The sequence below is a fragment of the Daucus carota genome, chromosome 3, assembly GCF_001625215.2.
Source record: "Daucus carota subsp. sativus chromosome 3, DH1 v3.0, whole genome shotgun sequence".
Classification (NCBI taxonomy): Eukaryota; Viridiplantae; Streptophyta; class Magnoliopsida; order Apiales; family Apiaceae; genus Daucus; species Daucus carota.
Genome location: NC_030383.2, coordinates 14735834 through 14760366, shown reverse-complemented (window position 1 = coordinate 14760366; position 24533 = coordinate 14735834). Strand labels below are relative to the sequence as shown.

General features: G+C 33.2%; 1 long non-coding RNA gene across 14 annotated transcripts; it reads left to right on the top strand.

Annotated features, from left to right (window-relative positions):
- Positions 1-922: 922 nt before the first annotated feature.
- Positions 923-17285, top strand: LOC108214028 (uncharacterized). 14 transcript variants are annotated; one of them, XR_010290400.1, is made up of 12 exons: positions 923-1081; positions 1726-1980; positions 2479-2909; positions 3826-3943; positions 4025-4233; positions 11443-11613; positions 11702-12151; positions 13864-14957; positions 15520-15619; positions 15705-15809; positions 15892-16008; positions 16994-17285. It is a non-coding gene; the product is annotated as an uncharacterized LOC108214028 (long non-coding RNA). The 14 variants fall into 14 exon arrangements; XR_010290398.1 differs by having other exon boundaries at positions 4025-11142; XR_010290406.1 differs by having other exon boundaries at positions 4025-11613; positions 11819-11875; positions 11963-12151.
- The last annotated feature ends 7248 nt before the right edge of the window (positions 17286-24533 follow it).

Genomic DNA, 24533 nt, shown 5'->3' with positions numbered 1-24533 from the left:
ATGATCAATGAGATGTGATCATCCGTCAACAAACACACTAGTCTTAATGCACTATTATTGTCCCTTAATAATAATACTCGACTAGGGACATTTAAGAATATCGATACTATTCTCATAATCTCATTTCTAAGTCGCATATATTTAGAGATATAGAATTACATATCATATTCCAAGGACATTTATTAATCTAATATTTTATCGCAGTAAATAAAGACATAATAAATTTATAAAGAATAATCCATAGAATCATAATTATTAATAATCAAATGTCTCAAAGAAAACATAATAGTGTTGTCTCTAAGGCACACACACTAACAATTTGAAATAACTTAAACTCATTAAATAAAAAAATTAAAAAAAGAGAAAAAATATGTTTTATACTTTAATATAAAACAATAGTTAAGAGTTGGACTATTGTAATACTTTAGGATATCAATTTTTATTTTAACTCTTAACAACTCTTATTCACATTACATATTACTATTAGTATTATTGTAATAAATTTGGAAGATATAGACAAGAAATAGAAGTAAGAGAAAGAAGAGAAATATAAAATAGAGAGAAATTAACTTTTTTTTCAGCGCTTCGATTCCAAAAAATAGGTCAAGAGGGAGGCTATGTATGGATGGTGAGAATTCATTGATTAAAAAACTCATGGTAATAATTCGAGCCGATGAAAGTATATGTAACGAGGCATTAGAGCAACGGCTTAGGCATTAGACCAACGACTTACAGAATCAGGCCTTTGTATATATATATTCAGCAAAAATGGAGGTAAAAATTTAAGTCTAATAATAAAGATAAAATTTCATTTTCTTCAAAGTTTTTTTTTTTATGTAACTATTTTCTGCAAATATACTTGTTAATTTTATAAAAGTATCATGGCATCAGAGTATAATATCCATCAGCTCATCATCATTTTCATACTTTACAAATATCAGTGAGTTTCATCATTGTACACCTCTTCGCAAATTCATTTTTATTAGCAAATTTATTTCATTTATCTGTAAATCTATCATCAAGCTTCAAACTCATCAATGGTGGCAACATATTCAGCAGTAGTTACATTCTTCTACCTATGGTATCATCGATTATAATCATCCACACACACTCTCTTATTTAAATCATTCAAGTATGCTTCTCATCACCATCATTTTGTCTGAACATAATTATAGTCAGTGTAGTCGATTTATGAAGATCCCTCTATCTTTAAAACTCAAGTTAGGATTTTTCGATGGTTGATATGCTAAACCTGTTGTTACATCAAATATGTTGTTATATTGAAATCGATGTAATAACATTGTCACGTCTTGGATATTAAATATTGTTCCTTTTGAGATTGGGCAAAATATAATGTTCATGGATTATGCTCATATTAACGTTCCTAAACTGTTCGGCTTGAAATGTTAATTATTTATCTCACTCAAGGAATTATGTCAATCTTAATTTATTTGACTAAATTGTGTGCTCTAAATGATGAGTCATAGTCACTTTCTGAAATGTCTAAATGCACATGTACTCATTATACATGTGATATCAATCTCAAATTGACTAAGTTAATGAGATCAAGTCAACTTGCTCGATTTTTAATGTGATTGAATGAGTCATATACTGTTACTCGTGGTCATATCTCAATGATCTCTCTTGCACTTTGCTTCGCTTTACAAATATGGTTTTTATGAGCTTCTGAGCAATTCTGAAAGAATTTCAGTTTATTTTATGAAGGACTATAATCCAAAGATATCAGACTTTGGCTTGGCGAAATCGGGTCCCTCGGGTGGAGATTCACATGTTACTGGTCTGGGGAATTTTGTGTTGGAATTTGTTGATATCCTTTTCGGGAAAAGAGAACTAGAGGAAAAAAGAGCAAGAAAATGCATGTGAAAAAACGTGGCAGACCCAACCCGCGCCTGACCAAAGAGGTTGCAGAGGAGCGCAAGGCGGTGAAGTGATTGCGGAATGCTGCTCGTCAGGACCCACGTATGGTTTCTAAGATTTTGGTTCGTTTCTCAGATTTTGGTTCATTGCCTGCGTGTTATTTGATATTATTTTTGACTGGGGCATTTTCCTTAGAGTTGTGCTACTTAGGAGTTGTCCATTATGTCTCAGATTTACTTATGTACATGAAAATTTATCATCTAGATGAAAGTTGTCATTATTCATTATTTTCTCTGCGTCTAGATGCTGTTGTGGTTTATCATCTTGGCTATATTAGCTATGTATATAACTGTATATGCTTTGTGCATATTCTTAATATCTTACTTTTGGTTGGTATTAGCTGGAGTACAACTGTAGTGTGACAAATATATAAACATTTATTCAGTTAGATTAATGCATTGAGCTCCCTCCTTCCCTCTCTCTTGAATTTAATCTCACCGTATTCATATCATTCTGCACGCTCATTCATTCTTAATGTGCATTTGTGCCATATTTCTGCGGCTGTAGTGTCTGCCGAATTTGACAATTATTTTGATGTAGGACAACTCAAATCGGTATCCAGAGCAGGGGAGTTTAACTTGTCACAAATTTAAAAGGATTAAAAGCAGTATGGTCAATTGTTCGAATTGCAAATGGAGATGCTTCTGCAATGAGTGTTTCAGGCAGTTTAAATTTGATAGTGCTGACAGCAGTCTTGAGTTGGGCCTGAGGTTTTTACGATAACACAAGCTGCAATATTGCTCCAACATCTTCTATGTATGCGGCGGCGGCTGATAGTAAAGAGGGGGATTTTGGGAATTCCCCTGGTGGTGGTTTATTTTATGGTGATCCAGCCTGGCGATCATCATCGCCAGAGCTTGATGGTTCTGGCCTGTTTGCTAACGAACTCTGCAATGCTGTTTCTGATGTTACCCCTAGAGATGCTGTTCATTATGCTGAAGGATGTAGTGTTAATAATATGTCAACAAGAGGTACTTGCTCTTTCTCTCTTTTTTCATTCTTCTTTTTGTTTGCCTTGCACTTTCAGAACTTTTAACGTATAAAGATCTGAAGGTACATGCCCTTTCAGAAATTATTTTGATGAATTTACATTCGTAATATTAGAATTTTAGTAGGGGCATTTTGAGATACTTTCTTTGTCTAGATTCTTCATTCCTAAGGAAAATGATGGAACAAAAAACATAGTTGGTGGAAGGAGTGTCTCATTGGCAGGTTGTGATGGACGTGTCATGTGTGTAACTTTGCATACACGTTTAGCAAAAGAAGTTTGTGTAAATTTTAGGGAATATTGATTCATTCCTGCTTGAAATATAGGTCGTTTATGGTTTAGGTCCTTAAACTAAAAGTCCCAATTTTTTGAAACCTATACTTTAAAGAAATCTTATTAGTCCAACTTTTAGAGATGGACTTAAATCACATTTTTTAAAAGTTTAGGTTTCAAAAAAGTGGGTTTTTATTTTATTTTTAGGGGTTTAAACCATAAACGATCAATAATTGACGGACAAATTAATTAATGTTTTCTAAAATTTACAGAAATTCCTTATACAAAACCTGTATTCAAAGTGACACCCATGACTCGTCCACCTCCAGCCTACAAACGAAACACTCAAGCCACCAACTATGTTTTTTCTTCCACCATTTTTCTTAGGAATGAAGAATCGAGACAAAGAGAGTTTCTTAAAACACTGGTAAAAAAATCATAATATTACAAATGTAAATTCATCAAACTAATTCGTCCTTGCAAGGTTTTTCCTATGAAGTTCATCAAGTTAATTAAATATCTACTTTAATTAATCTCCTTTTATTTTATTTTGTTACTCATTGGTATTATTGAAGTGATATTTGTTGAGGCTGATGTAAGTCACATCTATCTTTGTTTGATCGCAGAAGTTTGATGAAAGCCTACAGCAGACCACGAGGGTAACCCTGCAGTCGATAGTCTGATTTATCACTGAAGAAATTAAAAGAATTTATTGCTCAACTTCAACAACTGCAAAAAGGAAAGGTAAAATTTCTTATGAATGACCTTGTATGTGCTCGGTGAGCCAGAAAGATAATTATTGTCCCTTCTTTTTTTGTTTGGCAGAGTGAGAGGTTGAAAAAAGTCCTTGAGTCTGTGACCACAGTTCATGATCTTTGTGCTGTCCGCGAAATAGACTTTTTTAGTGTTATGACTGAAGTCCATCCAAGCCTTATGATTCTACTGGTGTGCAATCTAAAAGCATTAGCAATGACATTTTATCTCGGCAAGAAGTCTTGGCCCTGCAAGAGGATAGGTAACAAAGTTTGCATAAGGTAACAAATATTTATACACAACTATATTAGCTGCAATCTTTTTTCAATGTAAATTTATTACTTCATGAATTACAATCATTTTTATTAGTGCCCGTGATGTTTTTTAATGTTTTTTTTCTTTTTTGGTCCGCGTATGTTTTTGTCTCATCTCTTTCTATGTGATCATGAATAAGTTTAGACGAAAACTTTGGTTGTATTTATAGAGTTAAAATAGAATTAATCTTATAAAATGTAGATTTAAAGCTAGAATTTAGTAAAAGAAAATTACAGACGTCCATAAAATGACTGCCAAATATTTTGCACTTTTGGCATGAATAATATAAAAAGACTAAATCGGCAGGTTGTACCTTAGATCTAATAGTGCTTTTCCAAACTTGATTGATTCATTAATTCTTTATCAAGCTCACGAAGCTGGGGGGTTAATTAAAGCACACATGTTCTTATAGTTGAACTCCTTATTGACTTTGCACTCAGCGCCTTTAGGCTTAACTGAGTACGACACAAATGATATATTAAATCATGAAGTTCCTGACATGATTGTCATAATTGGTTTGTTAATATATTTTTTTTGATTTTAAATACACTTCATATACAATCTTCTTTTAAAACTATATAGTCAATTTTCAGCCCGGTGGTGGGCAGAGATAATAAACATCCAATTATTCTTTTCTCTATTAAAATTCTTGTATTGATAAATTATTATAAGGTTTGAATATGTAACTCCCATTGCAAGTGAGTGCAAAGATGTGGAAAATAATAAATGACTTGTAAAAATGTATGCTAAGTGCTAACGATCTTGTCAGAGCCGAGGTACTTTTTGACACCGGAAGCAATGGAAACAAGTAGATCAGGGTTTAATACTCGCCACTCTAAAGAATCCACCCTAGAGATAAGAGCAAACTCGCCACCCAAAGGAACCCAACCCCAGGGATAAGAGTATAAAGATCAATATTCTTTTAACAAAAGAAATATTTAATTTTTGTATTTTCAATTTCAGCTTATAGGTACATAGTTGTGATAGTCTTTATATAGACTTGGCCAGAAACATCCCTTCTGCCATAGGTAGGTGCAATGAACATGAGATTAATGCTAATCTTTTGATATTCTTTGACTTGGACTACTAAAAGATATAACTGATATCATTCCTAGGGACTTGCTAATACATGAACTAGCCTAGTAAATGATATGAATACCAGAAAATAATCTCAATGCAAATACTTTAACTCAGAATGTACCCTGCTGGACAGCTTGACCACCTCTGACTAAAAATGAGATAACTTCTTGTAGAAAATGTATTTCTTTGATCCGTAAAATTTGTTGAAAACTAGACTCCAATACCTTTCCAATGATATATCACACTGCACCCAGAACGTCCTAGATAAAATCAGTTTATTCTTCGAAGTTGACTCAAAATATCCTCAGAATTCTGAATTTTCTGCGTCATTCTCCCCGGGTTGAAAAGGACTCGTCCTCGAGTCTTTATTGCCGTCATTATCTATGTAAGGTGAGAGATCGGACACATTAAATGTAGCAGACACACCATAGTTACCAGGCAGTTCAATCTTGTAAGCATTTTCACCAATTCTTTGAAGTACTTTAAATGGGCCATCAGCTCTAGGACTTAACTTTCCGGATCTTCCTCTAGGGAAGCGTTCTTTACGCAGATGAATCCATACCAGATCACCCTCTTTGAAGACAGCTGGTTTTCTGTACTTGTCTGCTTGCTTCTTATACTTCTCATTTTGCTTCGCTATTTTTAATCTGACATGCTCATGTAGCTTCTTGATGTGATCAGCTCTATCAGCTGCATCTCCACTGAAATGACTAGTAGCTGGTAGCAGAGCTAGGTCCAATGGACTAGAAGGATTCTGACCATAAACAACCTCAAAAGGACTTTTTCCCGTTGTCTGGCTTATTGACCGATTGTATGCAAACTCGGATTGGGCTAACGTCAGATCCCATTGGCGTGGATTGTTACCAACTAAACTCCTCAATAGATTTCCGAGACTCCTATTAACAACTTCAGTTTGTCCATCCGTTTGTGGATGATTGGACGAACTAAATTGCAGATGAGTTCCCAGCTTCTTCCATAATGTACGCCAAAAGTGACCCGTAAACTTTGTGTCACGATCTAAAGTTATTGTCTTTGGAACACCATGGAGTTTCACAATCTCTCTGAAATATAAGTCAGCCACATGAGAAGCATCTAATGTTTTAGAACATGGCACAAAGTGAGCCATTTTTGAAAATCGATCAACTACTACCATTATAGAATCTTTGCTTCGTTGAGTTCTTGGTAACCCAACCACAAAATCTAAACTCACATCTTCCCAAGGTGCAAGAGGAACCGGAAGTGGGGTGTATAATCCTGTATTTTGTGAACGACTCTTTGCAATGCGGCAAACTCGACATCCTTCTACATGGCGTTTTACATCACGTTCCATCCTTGGCCAATAAAAATTTTCTTGGACAAGAGCAAGGGTTTTGTCTCTGCCAAAATGCCCAGCAAGTCCTCCTTCATGAGCTTCAAAGATTATAGCTTTCCTCAAAGAACAAGCGGGAATGCAAAGACGATTATTTTTGAAAAGAAAACCATCTTGAATAACAAAGTCACGAATTGGCCTATTGGAAGAATGTTCCCAAATCTGACCAAAACAAGGATCATCTTTGTACAGCTCCATTAGAATATCAAATCCCAGCACCTTTACTTGCATAGTGGACATCAATGATCTTCTTCGACTTAAAGCATCAGCTACTTTGTTCAGAGCACCAGATTTATGCTTGATAGAAAAGGTAAATGATTGAAGAAATTCCACCCATTTGGCATGTCGAGCACTTAACTTCTGCTGAGAGTTGATATACTTCAGCGCCTCATGATCAGAGAAGAGAATGAACTCCTTATGTAAAAGATAATGTTGCCAATGGTCCAATGCTCGAACAATAGCATAGAACTCTTTATCATAAGTTGAATAATTTTTACGACCATCGTTCAATTTTTCACTGAAGTAGGCAATAGGTTGTCCTTCTTGGCTAATAACAGCACCAATTCCCACATTTGAGGCATCACAATCAACTTCAAATACTTTATTAAAATCTGGTAGTGCGAGAATAGGAGCTTCAGATACCTTTTTCTTTAGGAGTTCAAAGCTCTTTTGTCCTTCTTCTGTCCAATGAAAGCTCCCACCTTTCAAACATTCAGTGATAGGTGCAATAATAGAGCTGAAATTCCTTATGAATCGCCGATAAAAAGATGCTAGGCCATGAAAGCTCCGGATGTCATGAAGAGAGGCTGGTGTAGGCCAGCAAGTTATTGCTTCAACTTTATTGTTATCCATCTTTAATCCATCAGCTGAGACGACGAATCCAAGGAACACAAGGCTTTCTGCAAGGAAGTGGCACTTCTTCAGATTTGCATATAATTTTTGCTCTCTTAGCACCTGAAAAATGGCACGGAGATGTTCCAAATGTTGTTTTTCATCACGACTATAGATCAGAATGTCGTCAAAATAAACTACCACAAATTTTCCGATGAATGGTTTAAATATGTCATTCATGAGTCTCATGAATGTTGAAGGAGCATTAGACATTCCAAAAGGCATAACCATCCATTCATACAACCCATCTCTTGTCTTGAAAGCCGTCTTCCATTCATCTCCGGGCCTTATACGAATTTGGTGATAACCGCTGCGTAGATCGATTTTGCTGTGCACTTTAGAGCCTGAAAGTTGGTCAATCAGGTCATCAAAACGCGGAATAGGAAAACGGTATTTGATAATAATTTTATTGACTGCTCTACTATCAACACACATCCGCCATGAACCGTCTTTCTTGGGTACAAGGAGTGCAGGGACTGCACAAGGACTCTTACTTTCTTTAACCATTCCTTTATTCAAGAGATCATCAACTTGCCTCTGTAATTCTTCATGTTGTTGTGGACTCATTCTATAGGCTGCTTTGTTAGGCAATGAGGCTCCCGGAACCAGATCAATGCAATGTTGTATATCTCTCATTGGAGGCAGCCCAGGTGGTATTTCTTCAGGAACTACATCTGAAAATTCAAGAAGTAGAGGCTGCACTGGTGCTGGAATATCATATACCTCTTCATTTTCTTTAAAGACAACCAAGGCATAAGTTTCCTCGGACTCATGAACAGCCCTGCAAATTTCTGCTCTTGACAGTAGATTGTTTCCTTCCCCTTTACAAGGTTTAGGAATGTTGTTCATTTTTGAAGGGCCCAAAATAACCTTAACACCATCTTTAACAAAAGTATAGGTATTTTTATAACCATCATGGTGAGTCCTTCTATCATACTGCCAAGGTCTACCAAGAAGTAAATGACATGCATCCATAGGAACAACATCACATAATACTTCATCTTTATACTTACTACCAATAGAGAATTGCACCAAACATTGTTTATCAACTTTTACCTCATTGCCTTTGCGAAACCATGATAGCTTATAAGGACGTGGATGCTTCTCCGTCTTCAAATTTAATTTTTGAACCATGTCGTTGGACACCACATTCTCACAGCTTCCTCCATCTATGATGACATTGCACACCTTTCCTTGTGAAGTGCATTTTGTATGGAATATGTTACTACGAAGCCAAGAATCTTCTTGAGCTTGCATACTATTCAAACTCCTTCGAATCACCAAAGATTCTCCCTGATCTTCATAAGTAATCTCCTCATCCTCTTGGCCACTTCCTTCAGCTTCCCATGGAGTCTGTTCTTCAATTTCTTCCTCAAAAATGGTTATGACTTTAAGGTTTGGACATTCAGAGGCTATGTGTCCATAACCTTGGCATTTAAAACACTTTATTGAAGCTTTGGTGCCACTTCCCCGACTAGTATTGGCTGTGCTATCATTCTTTTTGGATGATTTCAGATCTGACCCCTTATCAGTAGGAGGAGATTTTCTTACGACACTTGAATGGGTTGTACCAGAAGCTTGATTTGAGAACCGATTATTGCGTCCCTTTGGCTTTTGTTGTTTCTCCACCTTAAGAGCAAGTTTACATACATCTTGATAAGTCCAGAAAGGTTGCAGATTAACGACATCACTGATTTCCTCCTTTAGTCCACCAAGAAATCGAGCAATGGTTTGCTCCTCTGGTTCTACCACCTCGCAGCGCATCATGAGATTCTCAAATTCTGTCATATCATCTTCCACGGACAGATTTCCTTGTTTAAAATTATGAAATTTGAGAAAAGCATCTTGCTTGTAATTGTCTGGCAAAAACTTTTTTCGCAGCTCTTTCTTCATCTTTTCCCAAGTGCAAATCTTAGCCTTTCCATCACGAACTCATTGCTTCTTAAGATGTTCCCACCATAAGGAGGCATATTTCTTCAATTTCACCGCCACTAATTTAACCTTTTGTCGATCATGCACATCATTGTATTCAAAAACTATTTCCACCGTATTAAGCCAATCAATAAATTCATCTGGATGGTTTCTTCCTTCAAAATCTGGAATTGTGATTTTCACATTGTAAGCACCTTGAAAATTGTTGAATTCTCTACGAGGTCGTCTAGGAGCAGATGTATGACTTGAGTGATCATCTGATTCTTCATGAAAGGGATTGTAGTCCTCATCATCAGGTGTTGATGAGCCATTTTCTGAGTTATGACTGCCTGTGTTATGTCCTCTGCCTGCTCCACGTGCAAGCTGTTGTTGTAGCTCCTCTACTTGTCTTCTCAACTCCTCTAATTCAATATCACGTACATTCCGTCGACGTGGAGGCATGGCTCTGATACCAAATTGACACCGGAAGCAATGGAAACAAGTAGATCAGGGTTTAATACTCGCCACTCTAAGGAATCCACCCTAGAGATAAGAGCAAACTCGCCACCCAAAGGAACCCAACCCCAGGGATAAGAGTATAAAGATCAATATTCTTTTAACAAAAGAAATATTTAATTTTTGTATTTTCAATTTCAGCTTATAGGTACATAGTTGTGATAGTCTTTATATAGACTTGGCCAGAAACATCCCTTCTGCCATAGGTAGGTGCAATGAACATGAGATTAATGCTAATCTTTTGATATTCTTTGACTTGGACTACTAAAAGATATAACTGATATCATTCCTAGGGACTTGCTAATACATGAACTAGCCTAGTAAATGATATGAATACCAGAAAATAATCTCAATGCAAATACTTTAACTCAGAATGTACCCTGCTGGACAGCTTGACCACCTCTGACTAAAAATGAGATAACTTCTTGTAGAAAATGTATTTCTTTGATCCGTAAAATTTGTTGAAAACTAGACTCCAATACCTTTCCAATGATATATCACACTACACCCAGAACGTCCTAGATAAAATCAATTTATTCTTCGAAGTTGACTCAAAATATCCTCTGAATTCTGAATTTTCTGCGTCACTTTTAGATATATTTCATAAACAAAATGATATCATGTATACACATTTTAGATTACTTCATTGTGTGTGATCCAACATGTTATTCTGTGTCTTTTTTGTAAGATTGTAGTAATTATTTTAAATTATGTTTGTCACATTTTGTTCCACATTTGTTATAATTTATTTGATATCACGACTTTCTTTACACGAGATTTGCTATGATCATATGCGATATTGATAGCCTGATTATTGTGCGAACATTATTACAGATAAGTATTTTTTTCCTTCCGCTTTCTAGAACACAAGGCAATAATAAGAGGCAGAGATATGTGTAAAATGTAAACTTTTATTGAATCTTTCTTTGTGATACAATGTTGCTAATATAGTTCATGTATGTTATCTTTCACAGATAATGGAAAGATAATGGAAGAGCTAGAGGTCTATGTTCTTTTGTGAATCACATGAGCTTGCTTTTGGATGATAAGTCTAGAATTATTTCAAATAAAAATCACGCGCCAGTGATAAATGGATATAGGGTTGCGGGTTTGTGAATTATATTATTTTGTGGTTTGTAGAATATCCATACTTAGTTGCATTTAATTGTTTGTATTATGAACATGCACTAAAATTTTGTTTAGCTTCTAATTAAAAATTCTTATTCACACGGAAAGTTTTAGCCATTTTTCTGACTTTTTTTTCCGGAGCTGGTTTTCAATATATATGCAAATATACCCTTGTTTTTTACACAATTCCTGCATTGCCATTGCCTGTTTGTTTTCTTCTGATCTCTAACAGTTTCGATTTAGCTCAGTTGTTCTCTCCTTGTCTGCGATTTATGTTTAGTGCTGGGTTGCCTCTCCTCGCTTGGTTTTTTTCTCTTCGTTTGGTACACCTTCTTCACACTGGATGGCTCCCCTAAAAAACGTAGCAGACCAAAGCTGTGCCTGACCTAAGAGGTGGCAGAGGAGCTCAGGGCGGTGAAGCAATTGCAAAATGCTACTTGTCAGGACACAGGTATGGTTTCTCAGATTTTGATTCGTTGCCTACATGTTATTAGAGATGAACAAACATCAAATTTTTAGATCGGGTTCTTTTGTCATAGGACAAAAGTTAACATCACTTCTGCGATTGGTTTTGTCATTGTATATTGGAATTCATTGGGAACAACGCTTGGTTACTGAATTTCTACTTTGTCATGCTTTTTCTCTTTGTGCTGAAGTTGTAGACAGATTAATGATGGACTTGTACATTGGTTGGAACGTCCTCATCCACGGAAGTACATGGTTTTAAACTTTGCCAAAATTTCATTCATTTTTTTTAGTCTCTATTCCCTGTCAAATGCTAACCCTCCCGGTTTATTTAGATTGTGAGTAGGCATATACTCCTTTACTCAGCCTTTGATGGAATCAGCGGTGCAATCTTTTGGTGGTGTTTTTAATCCTTGTCTCCTTCTACTCCGGCGGCGATTATAGTTTAAACATTCTTCAGAGGTCTCTAGCATTGTTGTGTTGGTAAAAGGAATTGGATTGTAAGAACTGCAGTTGTGGCAAAGGTAATTTTATGGCCCTCACTATTCTTCTGAATGCCTGATTATAATATGCCATACTAACTTTGTTCACCTGTTCTGTTTGATATGTGTCATCTGTGATTGAGTGAACCAGTGTATAATTTTGATGCATATTGTTAATTTCACTTTGGGAAATTTTATGATGTTGTTTGAGCAATTAGTTCTGGTTATTTTCTTTAATTTTGTTTATGGTTTGTTTTCACCTGCCATCGGAATTGTAAAGTAAAGTGTATACTATTGAGCATGAATCAAGTTTTTGTAGATAAAAGTGTCTTTTTGACAACAAATACTTTTAAGTTGGGGCCAACTAGAAGAAGTAAAAATTCTGGGCAGCTGATATAGAGGAATCACAAGTATCTATTAACATTTGACTTCGAACTGTTTCCTTAGAGTAGGCAATTTCAATTTTGATATACATATTTATAAATAAACGGCATAAACATCACAGAATGATGATAAATTCTTATTAATATTCATAGAATAGAAATAAACTAAATTGGCCTATATCTCCGCTTTGCTTATGTGCTTGCAAATCTTGTAGCCATCAGCCTCTTCCTCCGTCTACAGCTCCCTTTCTTGAGCTGATATAAATGCCTTGGAATAGCTTTTCCTTCTCAGAGGACAGAGGCTATAGAAAGTTTAATGGCAAATTTAGTATTCCTTGATTCTTTTGGTGCGGCAGCTGAATTAATAGAAGTTTTTTTTTATAATCATTATTTTTAGCTAATGATTAGTAAAATTAAATGTTTTTCCTTCAGCTAGCATATAGAAATCAGAGAAAAATTCTTTTTAGAACTGGCTTCACTATCATCTTTCCACCACAGGATACATTATTATATTTATGTGTATGAAATGAAAGTCAAAAGAATATGCATGAATATAGTTAAATAAAGATGAATAATTTGATCTAATAATACAGTGAAAGATCTTGTAAGCCTGGGATGAAAAGATGAACAGTTGGAAAGGTGTTTTGATGTTGACAAGCTTGTGTCTGACTTTTTATCAATGCATAGAGAAAATGGATAGATTATAGATTAATATAATGAGATTCAGTTGCTCATATAATTTTGTAATTGTGTTGCATATTTTCCAAATGCAACTTCCCCGTTGAACATAATCTATATCCCATTTTCAGGATTACATTAAAACGGCAAAGAAGTTTGACATTTCAAGGACTTAACTTATTTATCAGGAACCTGAGGTGAGGAAGAACCAGATCCTAATTGACCAAAAGTCAAAAAACTCTTTATTCAATTTGTCTATACTGACTCACTTGATCTAATTCAAATCCACATACTTTGGTGCTTGCTTGGCAAGGAACATAATGTATTTAGCCATATTTTCTCTTATATCTATCTTCTTGGATTGTAACCTCGACATATTTTCTCACTTCTTCTGATGTTTTAGCAGGGTCCTGCATTATTAATTGGGCCTTCTGTAGTTAACTACTTAACTGAGCTCTATCTTTAAAAAGCAAGTTAAGAAGCCAATAGTACTTCCCTTAACTTGGAAAATTTTAGTAGAATATTTAATCCTTTTACCTTTTGGTCAATCATTATATGTTTATAGTTGTACTTAATTGCTAATACCATAAGCTTTGTTAGATAAATTATGCTTCTTTTTTTTTATCATTTTTTTCCATTTTTATTCCAAGATTTCTTTCTAATTCAGACTGGTTTTTCATATGTTTGATGCAGTAATAGTTAGAAATTTGCATTGAGGTCTGCTTGGAATTGCAGTGCAAAAATATATGTTCCCTCTTTCAGCCGCACTAAGCGAAACAAATTGGGCAAAGCTTGTGTACATCTTATTGGGACTCTTGTGGTTTGTTTTTGGTATGTCATGGTCCAATCAGAGTACATACAATATAAGGATCGAAGCCAGTCGATACATACGAATAAAGGATCTGGTAAAAAAATAACTTTATAGGAAAAGATAGGACAAATGATGCGATAGAAAGAATCGTGACTCTTGTGGAGGTCATAAAGAAATAATTATTCGGTAAGTTTCTTAGCAAATATTCTACAATATGCATTTAATCATAATTTGTGCAGTACATATGTTTTTATGATCTTTACAGTTAGTCTGTTGAGTGATGGATGGAGTGTTCCAAACAAACACGCATCTCCTGAGGAACAGGTAAACATGGTAATGAAATTCCAATTGGTGCATTATCAACCCGTCTTGGTATACTCATGATCTATGAAATTGATGTTCACGGCCATAACAATGCTTAAGTTGCAACAATATTTCCACACAACACTGACTTAGGAGCAACTAGGCAAGTAAATGGTACGTAGATGTTACTTGGTCTGTGAAACGATGAATATATTAGAACTGATAGCTTGCCTTATAGTATAATCAAGACTCCTCATAAAAATTTAAGTGAAAAAAGGATATTGTTTGGGGCTTTGTTGGCAGTAGAATTTTGTGTGTGTTATATGTTAACCCAAGATTTATTCTACCAACCACTTCTGGTCATTAACCTCAATTGTGTGTTCTTCAAAAGTCTAGACCTGCTAGAATAATGAAATTTGAGAAGATTGCAAAATAAGTTTATATAAAGGTTTTTTATTGTACATCTAGAGATGCATAATATTCTTATGCAGGGACCCTCAACTGGAGAAAAAGATTGTTGCAGCTACTGCTCTTGAAGTGAGAGCTACAAGAATACCTTATGCCTTTGCACCTTGTATTGTGGTACATAATTGTGGAAAAATTTAATTCCAGAAATCAGAATACTTCTTTCACTTGGTTTGGTCAGCACTTCTTAGAAATATATTTAGTTAAGGTACTATTTTGGTTTCTCTTCACTAAATAGTTATAAACCAATACCTTGAATTGCTTTCCGAACTCGAAGCTTCAACTCTAAGAAGATCAAGACTCATATCTATAGTCAAAGTATGTATATTCTGAATTCTTCCTTTTGCTGTCTTCGCAAGACTTCTTATTGTCAACTTATTTTTATAAGTCCTTCTGTTTGGTGCCTTCTATAATTCTGGTCGATATGCAATCCAAGTCGGTGATAGAAATATTACAAGATTTATCGTTAGACTCCTGTATTCCTCTTCAAGAACGTACTAATTATATTATCATGTGTAAGTTTACTTGATACCAGTGTGTAATTCTATTTAACTAAATCCATAACCAAATAAAGGATATATAAATTCCTTTAACATGTACTAAACATGCAAATAAAATTGTATACATTTATAAGCTGTCTCATGTAAATTTTTACATAATAAAAAGAACCAGACCTAGAGATTGGTATGAATAAAAATTTGACACATATTGACATGGATAAAAATATTTTGTTTCCTACTGATGTCCATCAATAACAATACAAATTTCAGCCATTTTCTACAAAATGACCTGTGCCTCTCACACTCTTGTTTATCCTGTTCAAGATAAAGAAGATATATGCATTAATGATGAAGCTTTCATGATTATGAGGTAAGTCACAGTTGGAAATTCTCAGCAGATTATAAGTTACCTTCATATTCTTTAACTTATTTTAACCACTATCTCATTGGTGTAGTCATCCTTAGCAGAGAAAGATGCAGAGTCCTCCACTTCTATAAATGCTTTTCGTCTCATTAGCATGGCCTCAAGCCTGGATCTTTCAGGCTTCTTCGAGAAAGAGGTAAGAACCACTGCTGGACTTAAATTACTACCAGAACTTTGTATGGTAAGATCTAAAATAAACATTCGTTCTTGTCCAGCAGGACATTTCTGAGAGGACCATCAGATTTACATCTCATCATTCTCAAAAAAAATTGATTGAGGGGATTGGATTCATTGTTACACAGATGAGTTTTTTATTCCGGAAGAGAAGTGGACAGGTCAGTTAATTATCAGGCTACTCGCTGATCATTTGTTTTCTTTCAAATTTATTCTTTCTGTTCCCTTCTCTGACCCGAGTCTCCTCCTAAACCGAGCTCTGCTACCATCTTAAGTTTTCAAAACACACCAACAAGATCCTATGCTACAACAAACATTATTCAACACAAACAACATGTAGTAAAATATCTCTTGCTTATTAAATATTAACTCAAATACCCAGAAATTTAGCTAATTGTCGCTTAATTTGGGCCAATGTGGTTAGCTGAAATGCTGCATTTCATAAAGATCACAACAGTCCAGTCAGTCTTTCAGTTGCAGGAGAGGTTGGCCTTAAACTCAAATTCTACATTTATTTTAATCTACTCAACAGCTCAATTTTCGCGATATGATTCTTATTCGAACTCATGCTTATGTCATTTTCCTGCTTTTAAGTCTTATGTTAAGCCCTATGTGTATGTTTATAAATATTTCCTCTTGGAGAGAGACAATAATTAAACATTAGAGTGTAATTTATTTAATCTACAAATTGCTTAAAGATGAATAAAAAGGCTTCATATAAATTACAGGCTGATTCAAAACCATTGTCTGAGAAATAAGGAACTAAGTATATTATCTTGTATTCTGTTGCAAGGAATTCAATTGGGGAGGAAGGGGTGAAGAACTAAATATAAATATTAGTACGAATGTGGAGATTTATGCATGATACTGATTCCTTCTTCAATTCTACTTTACATATATGAACTAGATTTCAATCTCATCATTCTAACATGCTCAAATCTCATCGTAGAAAGAAGTTAGCCACACGGAGTTTTTTCTTTTTAATGCTAACCTCGCTCTAAACTTATTACTTGCACTTGTTATTTTTTTTTTCTCTTCCATCTAAATCGTATTTGCATTATATTGTATTTTATTATTCAGTTGCATCATCCTGAAATTAACCTTAGCGCGTATTTTATAATTAACATCTTTTTGTTCTTTTGATAGAAACGCAAGACTTTTGACGAGAATTTTTTGAGAAAGGACACATCAAGTCTCTACAAGTTGGTTAATGCCGCACACTACTTGCAGTTGAGACCATTGTATAAAAAAACTTGTTCTGCTATTGCGCGAAAGATTGAGGATGAATCTCTTGAGGAGATATGCCGTTTATTTAATTTTCCCAATTTATTCTTACTAGAAAAAATTAGACCGACTATATACATTTCAGCAATCTTCCAACCACATTTTCATAACAGACTTGTAAAGTTTTTAATATCATGGAATTCTTGAGTTGAAACAGAGGCTCGTGCCTTGCACGAGCTTTTACGCTAGTTATATATATAATAGCACAACGGTTCGTGTTAAACCTCTCTCCTGAGCAAATAAATTACCTAGAGCCTAACTCCGAACCTACCTTCTCCTCATTTATATAAAAAATTTATTATTAACAAGAATTGAACCCAAGACCTCTCTAACTCATGTGCACCACTTAAACCACTTGAGCTACACTAGCAATCAACATATTATTCAAAAGCATTAACAACATACATTAAAACTGTTGTATTTATATTCTTTTCAATATCTTCTTTATGAACAAAGTTTCATGCAGTACACATATTTACTGTAGTACCGTAGACCACGTATGTTCTGCAACTATAGAATGACATAAAAACATTGCAAATTGTGTTATTTTGCAAATCATGTTTTATAAACATCATTATTTTGTTAAAATTTTTGACAATCCTAAACATTCTACAAGTTAAATAGTGAAAAACACATTATTCTGCAAAACATGTTAAGTTTGCAGAACATATTTACATATTACAGAACATATGTGTTCTACTTGTCGAACATAAATGATTTTCAATATTTTTCATGAAATAGTGATATTTATAGAATGTATTTCACAAAATAACAAGTTTCATACATTTTGCAATGTTTTTATGCCATTCTATGGTTGCAGAACATATGTGGTCTACGGTACTACAGTATATATGTGGACTACATGGAACTTAACTCTCTTATTTATTTAAGATAAGTTATTATTTCAGCATTAATCATGATTCCACTTTATAAAAATAGATATAATTCATATCTGAATAAAAATGAACAAATTCAAATCTAACTTAGAGCATCTTCAACCATTGAAACCCCTTAGCAATCATTTACAAATTAATCTTAAAAAATATAATTAATTTTAAACTGGATAATCTGACGCGATACGGTGAAAACTAATATCTGATTAAACGGAACTAGAGCAAGAATAGTTTTTTTTCATAATCCAGAATATTGGATATCGAATATTTGAATTAATTATTAACAAATGAACATGATATTCTACATTGCTCACCCATAAGAATTACGAGTATCAAAATATTTAAAAATTTAAGTTTGCACAAAGCTAAAAAAATAAATACACAAATAATTGAGTTATATATTTCATGTCTTTGTGAACTTCATGGGGTGTGACTTATATCTACCCTGTTTTTGCTATTTCAAATTTCAGGAAATCATTGTTTGAGATCTGGTTTATAACAATTACATGAAAAATCATTAAAAGTCTTAATCATCAAGCTTATAAGAAAACTAACTATAAAAAAATTAAAATTTAACAACAAGCCGATATTATAACAGATTGTATCAAAATAATAATCTCCTAATATTTTAAATTAACAATAAAAATCAAAGACATTAAAGTACTTTACTGTTGATATGAAAATGAAAAGGTTAAACCACATTAAAGGTGTAAGAATTTTTTTTGGGCACAGTTATAAGGTTACTAGTTAAAATAATAATTTTATAATAAAATAAGGTATTGGTCTTTTTAGTTGTTACAATGTCTATTTATGCAAAATGTGTGCATAATATGCTAAAAATGACTGTGTTGCTGAATTGCCCCATCATGTGTCACTTAACTATGACGCCAAGTCTACGCTCAAAAAAGAAGAAATAAATGTAAAACAATGCAGGCCACACATCTTCTTCTAATGACGATTTAGGATGTCGTAATTCAATATATCAAGAACAAGTTTTCATCAAAATCATGTTATGTTAGGTGAAATAATTTAATAATTTTCAACAATAAATTATAGATACTTTTAATGAGGAATAATATATTTAAAATCTAAAAATTTCGGTATTCATGTCGAATGTAATTTTGAACATATTGCTAATATGATGATGACCTCTATATACTCACGAATTTGAATATAGAACAATCAATTCAGTTGTAGTTTTTGATACATAACATTTTCATATCTACTTATTTTGTCAAAAAAATTAAAAAATCGTCAATATTATTTAATTTTCATATTTGCTATTAGGTTGCTCGAAACAGTATGATTACACGTCAATATTATTTAAAACACGACATAAACTAGAGGCCCGTGCCTCGCACGGGCTTTTATGCTAGTTATTAGATTATGTATTAAAACATGTACTAAAAATTACTTGGACCTTTTTAAACAATATATATTAGTTTAAACTAGTTGAGAAGCCGCGCGTTGCGACGACCTATAAAAATTATATTAATAATTCAATATTAATATTTGTATAATAAAATAAATATTATTTTTTCAGACTTCACAACAATAATAAGTATGCAGTTTAAAAATAAAGTCGAAGAGATACATCAAGTACTAGGATTTTTGGGACGTTAAAGATGTAGTTGAAGGAATAAAGTTGATATAGTCTAGTTTCAATAACAAATTAAAAGCGCATACTTATAATTAAATTAAAGGTATGGACATAACTTTTTCACTCATGAATATGAAAATATAAATAATAACATGTTTTAAGTCCTTTTTATTTGTAATAACGGTACATATACATAAATAAATGTATAAACATATAATAGAAGTTGAATTTTTATTTGGATTCGAGTTTTTATCCACCTAGCCTGTATCCGAATTTCTCAAAAGATCGGCTTAAACCCGAGCTTTGTCTGACTAACTGTTTCTACCTAGTTTTACCTAAAAAAATAATATCACTGAAGACCGATCGTAAATGATAGAGTATATATTTATATATATTTTAGATGATAATTATTCTCATATTAGTTATATTTTGCATTTAATTGGACATATATTAATTATATTTTAATATCTTATTGTAGGGAGTAAGGAATTCTAAATTGGAAAGGATTTGGACAAATTAGAAGAAAATTCGCAACTATCGGGCTACCCGTATTCAGAATATTGTTTGGGCCATATCTTGAGTTCTAAAAGTCGGATTTTGGCAATTCAACAGCCCACGCGAAGATAATTTAATTTTCTATCATTCTAGATGGGTCCAGATGTCAAAAGTTCGCTGAAACAGCCCAGGAACAGGGGAGAAAGTCAACTGCGAATTTTGACCTTTTGAAAACCCATTCAGTTTCGGAATTGCCTTGTATATTCCTATTAGAATAAAAACACTTTTGTATTAGATATTAATAGATAGAGAATTACATACGTGCTATTGAGGAGAGCCACGGAGAAGAAGAGAAAGGATCGACACTTTGTATCGTATTCTATTCTTTTTATGATTCTTACTTTTTTACTATGACTATGATTGGCTAAACCTCTATTGTTGGAGGGTTGTTTTGAAGCCCTAAACATTTATTAAATACATCAAGAATCTATATTAAATTATAATAACTAAACATGAGTATAATTTGTAGTTGATTAACTTCAATTTTAGATTAGTCCTTTCGATCTCGACTGTCGGATTTTTTTGATCAAATGATCACAACCGTTATATCAAAATACTAATATAATACAGTCGGGTGTCGATACAACCAGGTGGCAAAACAAATAGCATGCTAAAAACAATTAGATGATTTGTTTCCTGATCGTTTAACAGATAGAATTCAAAAATTCTTGAAGCTAAGAACGAAATCAAAGATATCCCAAGCGATCCAAATTGCACCAAAATCTCTGGAAACAGTAACATCGCAATTGACCATATCACATAAAACTATTGATAGCCCAATGTTCAGAAACACCAATCACATAAATCGATATTGGAGAAGTGGCACCACAGCTATCTACATGCCGGATACTAGCGATAGACTTGCCGAAGGCACCCCAGCTATCTACATGCCGGATACCAGCTATAGACATGCCAAAGGTATAAACCCGTGAATGATGAACAATATTTGATTGTGAAAGGTGAGCTCTTGCAATAATCACCACCGTCTCAGATTCGATACAGTTTTTGTAGATCACCAAAAATATCAATAAACTCGTTTTCAACTGATCCAACACGAAATAAACCCAATCATGACTAAACAAAGACATAACAAACACTCCAAAAGGAGAGATACAACCACACACTCCAAGAGGAGAGACACACAAACACCCAAAAGATTGAGTTTTTTGAAAAGAAATTAACGAGAGTCAGTGGAAACCCCTCGATTTACTTGAAAAAGGACAAACCCTTATGGAGGAGGAAGAGAGGAGAGGCGGCTTCCTAGGTTTTGTGTTTTGTTTTCCTAGTCAGTTTGTTTTTTCTGCTGGTTTGCAAGTTTCTAACTAATTTTTTTATACTAATTTTATTTGAAAAATAATATTATTGAAGACCAACAATAAACAGATCCGGTTGTGAGCATGGTTTTGAAGAGTAAAGGCCCACAGCCCAAGTTTGTGGGGTCCAAATTTTTGAAATTATATTCCTATAATAGATAAAAGGAATTAATAACAAAAGAATGGAAAATACATTTCATTCCATGATATATTTAGCACATTTTTTTTGACGAGATATATTTAGCACACTTCATAGAGAATGTTTTCAATTAGAATTTTATAGAATATTTTTGAATTTTTAAAATTCCAAGGTATTCGCTTTGGATTCTAAACAATCCATTAAAATTTGGTGGTATTCAATAAAGGTTGAAAAAAGTCTTTTATAATCTGAAGATATTCAATTCAAATTTGAAAAGGTCCATTGAAATATGATGGTATTCAATTTGGATTTTAAACAATTCATTCAAATCTTGTGGTATTCAAAAATTTATGGACTTTTTTATATTCGATAAAATGATAGATTTTGATGGATTTCGTAGTGTATTTTATGTTTTTTGAAATCTTATCAAAATCCATGAGATTTTGGAGGATTTGTCCAAATCTCTAATCAAATCAGTAAAATTCTATGAGATTTTAAGTCAAATTCGCTAAAATTCGTGTGGAATTAAAATCCGTAACAATCATTCAAAATTCATAGATTCATTATCGATCCTCCGAAATCCATATTTAATACACCCCCTAGTCTATGAAGATTCTATTTTCAAAATTATCTTCACTATTTATTAAATACATCAAGAATCTATACTAGTATAATTTGTAGTTGGTTAACCCTAATTTTTGGTTAGTCCTTTCAATCTCGACCGTCAGATTTTTTGATCAAATGTTCACAACCGTTATATCAAAATACTAATATAATACATTAAATATATTTCCAAGTTCGAATCCTACCAACAACATATATTTATATTATTATTTAGAAAAATACAAATCACACCAACAACACATATTTATATAATTATTTATAAATGTATATATGGGGATTTAGATAATTATTTCAAATCTCATCAGTCATATATTATCATAAACATTCAAATTATTATTTTAATAATATAATTTTATATTAATTATATACATAAGAATATAATTAAATTTTATATAATATAAATAAAAATATATAAAAATATCAATTAGATCGATGCATCGCACGAGTTATAAACTAGTATAAATAATTCTGAAAACGTTACTAATATTAGTTCTCCCAAAAATCCTGACCTCCTCTATAATCTTTTTTAAAAAAAAATTAGATAGATAATGATGTATGAATAATGCTATCACTAATGAATTCACGTCTTCCAAAACTCATACCACTCACTATGAATTATTGGATTATGTCTTAAAACATGTACTAAAAATTACTTGGACCTTTTTAAAAAATATATATTAGTTGTTTTTTTTTTTGAGAAAAAAAATATATATTAGTTTAAACTAGTTGAGAAGCCGCGCGTTGCGACGGCCTATAAAAATTATATTAATAATTCAATATTAATATTTGTAGAATAAAATAATTTTGTGGCTGTTTATGAAAACTATATAACGTGTCAACTTTAATACTTTTAGGATAAAATAAATTTTATGTTATAAAAATCTTGATGTAATACCAATACTAATATATAAAATTACAAATTTGGACTATAATTCATGATGAAAAAATGAAAATAAATTTACACAGGTAATTAACAATTTGAAGCACGACGAATCTTAATTTAATTTGTGTTTTTTTAAAAAGTAATCATGTTCTTACATCGTTACCTTCCGCCAATTTTTTTGGATTGATTGTGCACAAAAACATCTAAATTAAATCTGTGAGGTTGTAGTATTGAGAGAGAGGAGGTTATGTTCAGATGATCCAAAATCTTACAGGGGTATTTTGTTGGGTTTCGGGGCAACAAACGCAGCGGATAATCGACGTAAAATAAAAAAAATCCGAAACCCTAACCCGAGGATCCATCTATAAAGAACGGCTGATCATGGAGATACGAAATAATACCTTGTTGAAGCTTTACGTTAGCGAAAGATGGAGGTCCGGAACAAGCAATCACCACGCAGCCCTCGTCTAAGGATCGCGTCTCTAAGCAGTCCACACGAACGTCTGATCGCCAAAGATCACCGGAGCCGGTACTAGCCGAATGCAGCCCCTCTCTCTCTCTCTCTAGCCTCTCTTGATGTAGAGCTGCTAGGGTTTTATAATAAAACGAATTTTATGTTACTTAACCCTAAAACAATACATCATTATGTATTTATAGGGAAGAGAGATAGATGGGCCAAACCCTAATCGGATTTGGGCTTCTCCAAACCTAATCCGATTTTGGTTTTAATATTAAATTCGAAATTCTATTACTTAATTAAGACTGGCTCAATTAAATAATTTATTTCGAACTTAATCATTTAATTTAAATTCAGAATTTAAATTAAAACTCCTTTAAACGTTCAAAGTGTGTGACCCTTTAGGTTATTATTACGTTGGCAATAATTTTAATATCCAATAATAAAATTATAAACAATGAGCGGCATCTAGTAATACATCATTGCTACCCAAGTAATAATAATAATTGGTGATTCAATTAAACCTTTTGTGAATAATGTACAATGTAATATAATCCCTTTAACCTTATATTATAGATCAGACTCAAGGCATGTATTGTGTCATCCTCTTCATCATCTAATCCGAATTTCCTTGATCAATGAGTAGACTATTAAACAAATCAATATTTGAGCACGGCCATGCATTTTATAGTCTCACTCAATCAAGAGGCCAATAATATCACTCCTAAAATAGGAGGGTTAAATCCTTTCTAGATCATTCATATTTCTCATACGATTCATAATATACCCAATGTACATTTCATCATCACCCGGTCAAAGGCAACTTTTAGTGCAACCAAAGTATATTAATTCTCATATAGAAATATAATGATATCAAGTCAGAGGATCATTACATCATTATCACAGTGAGAATTTCCAATGACACTTATTAACATGTA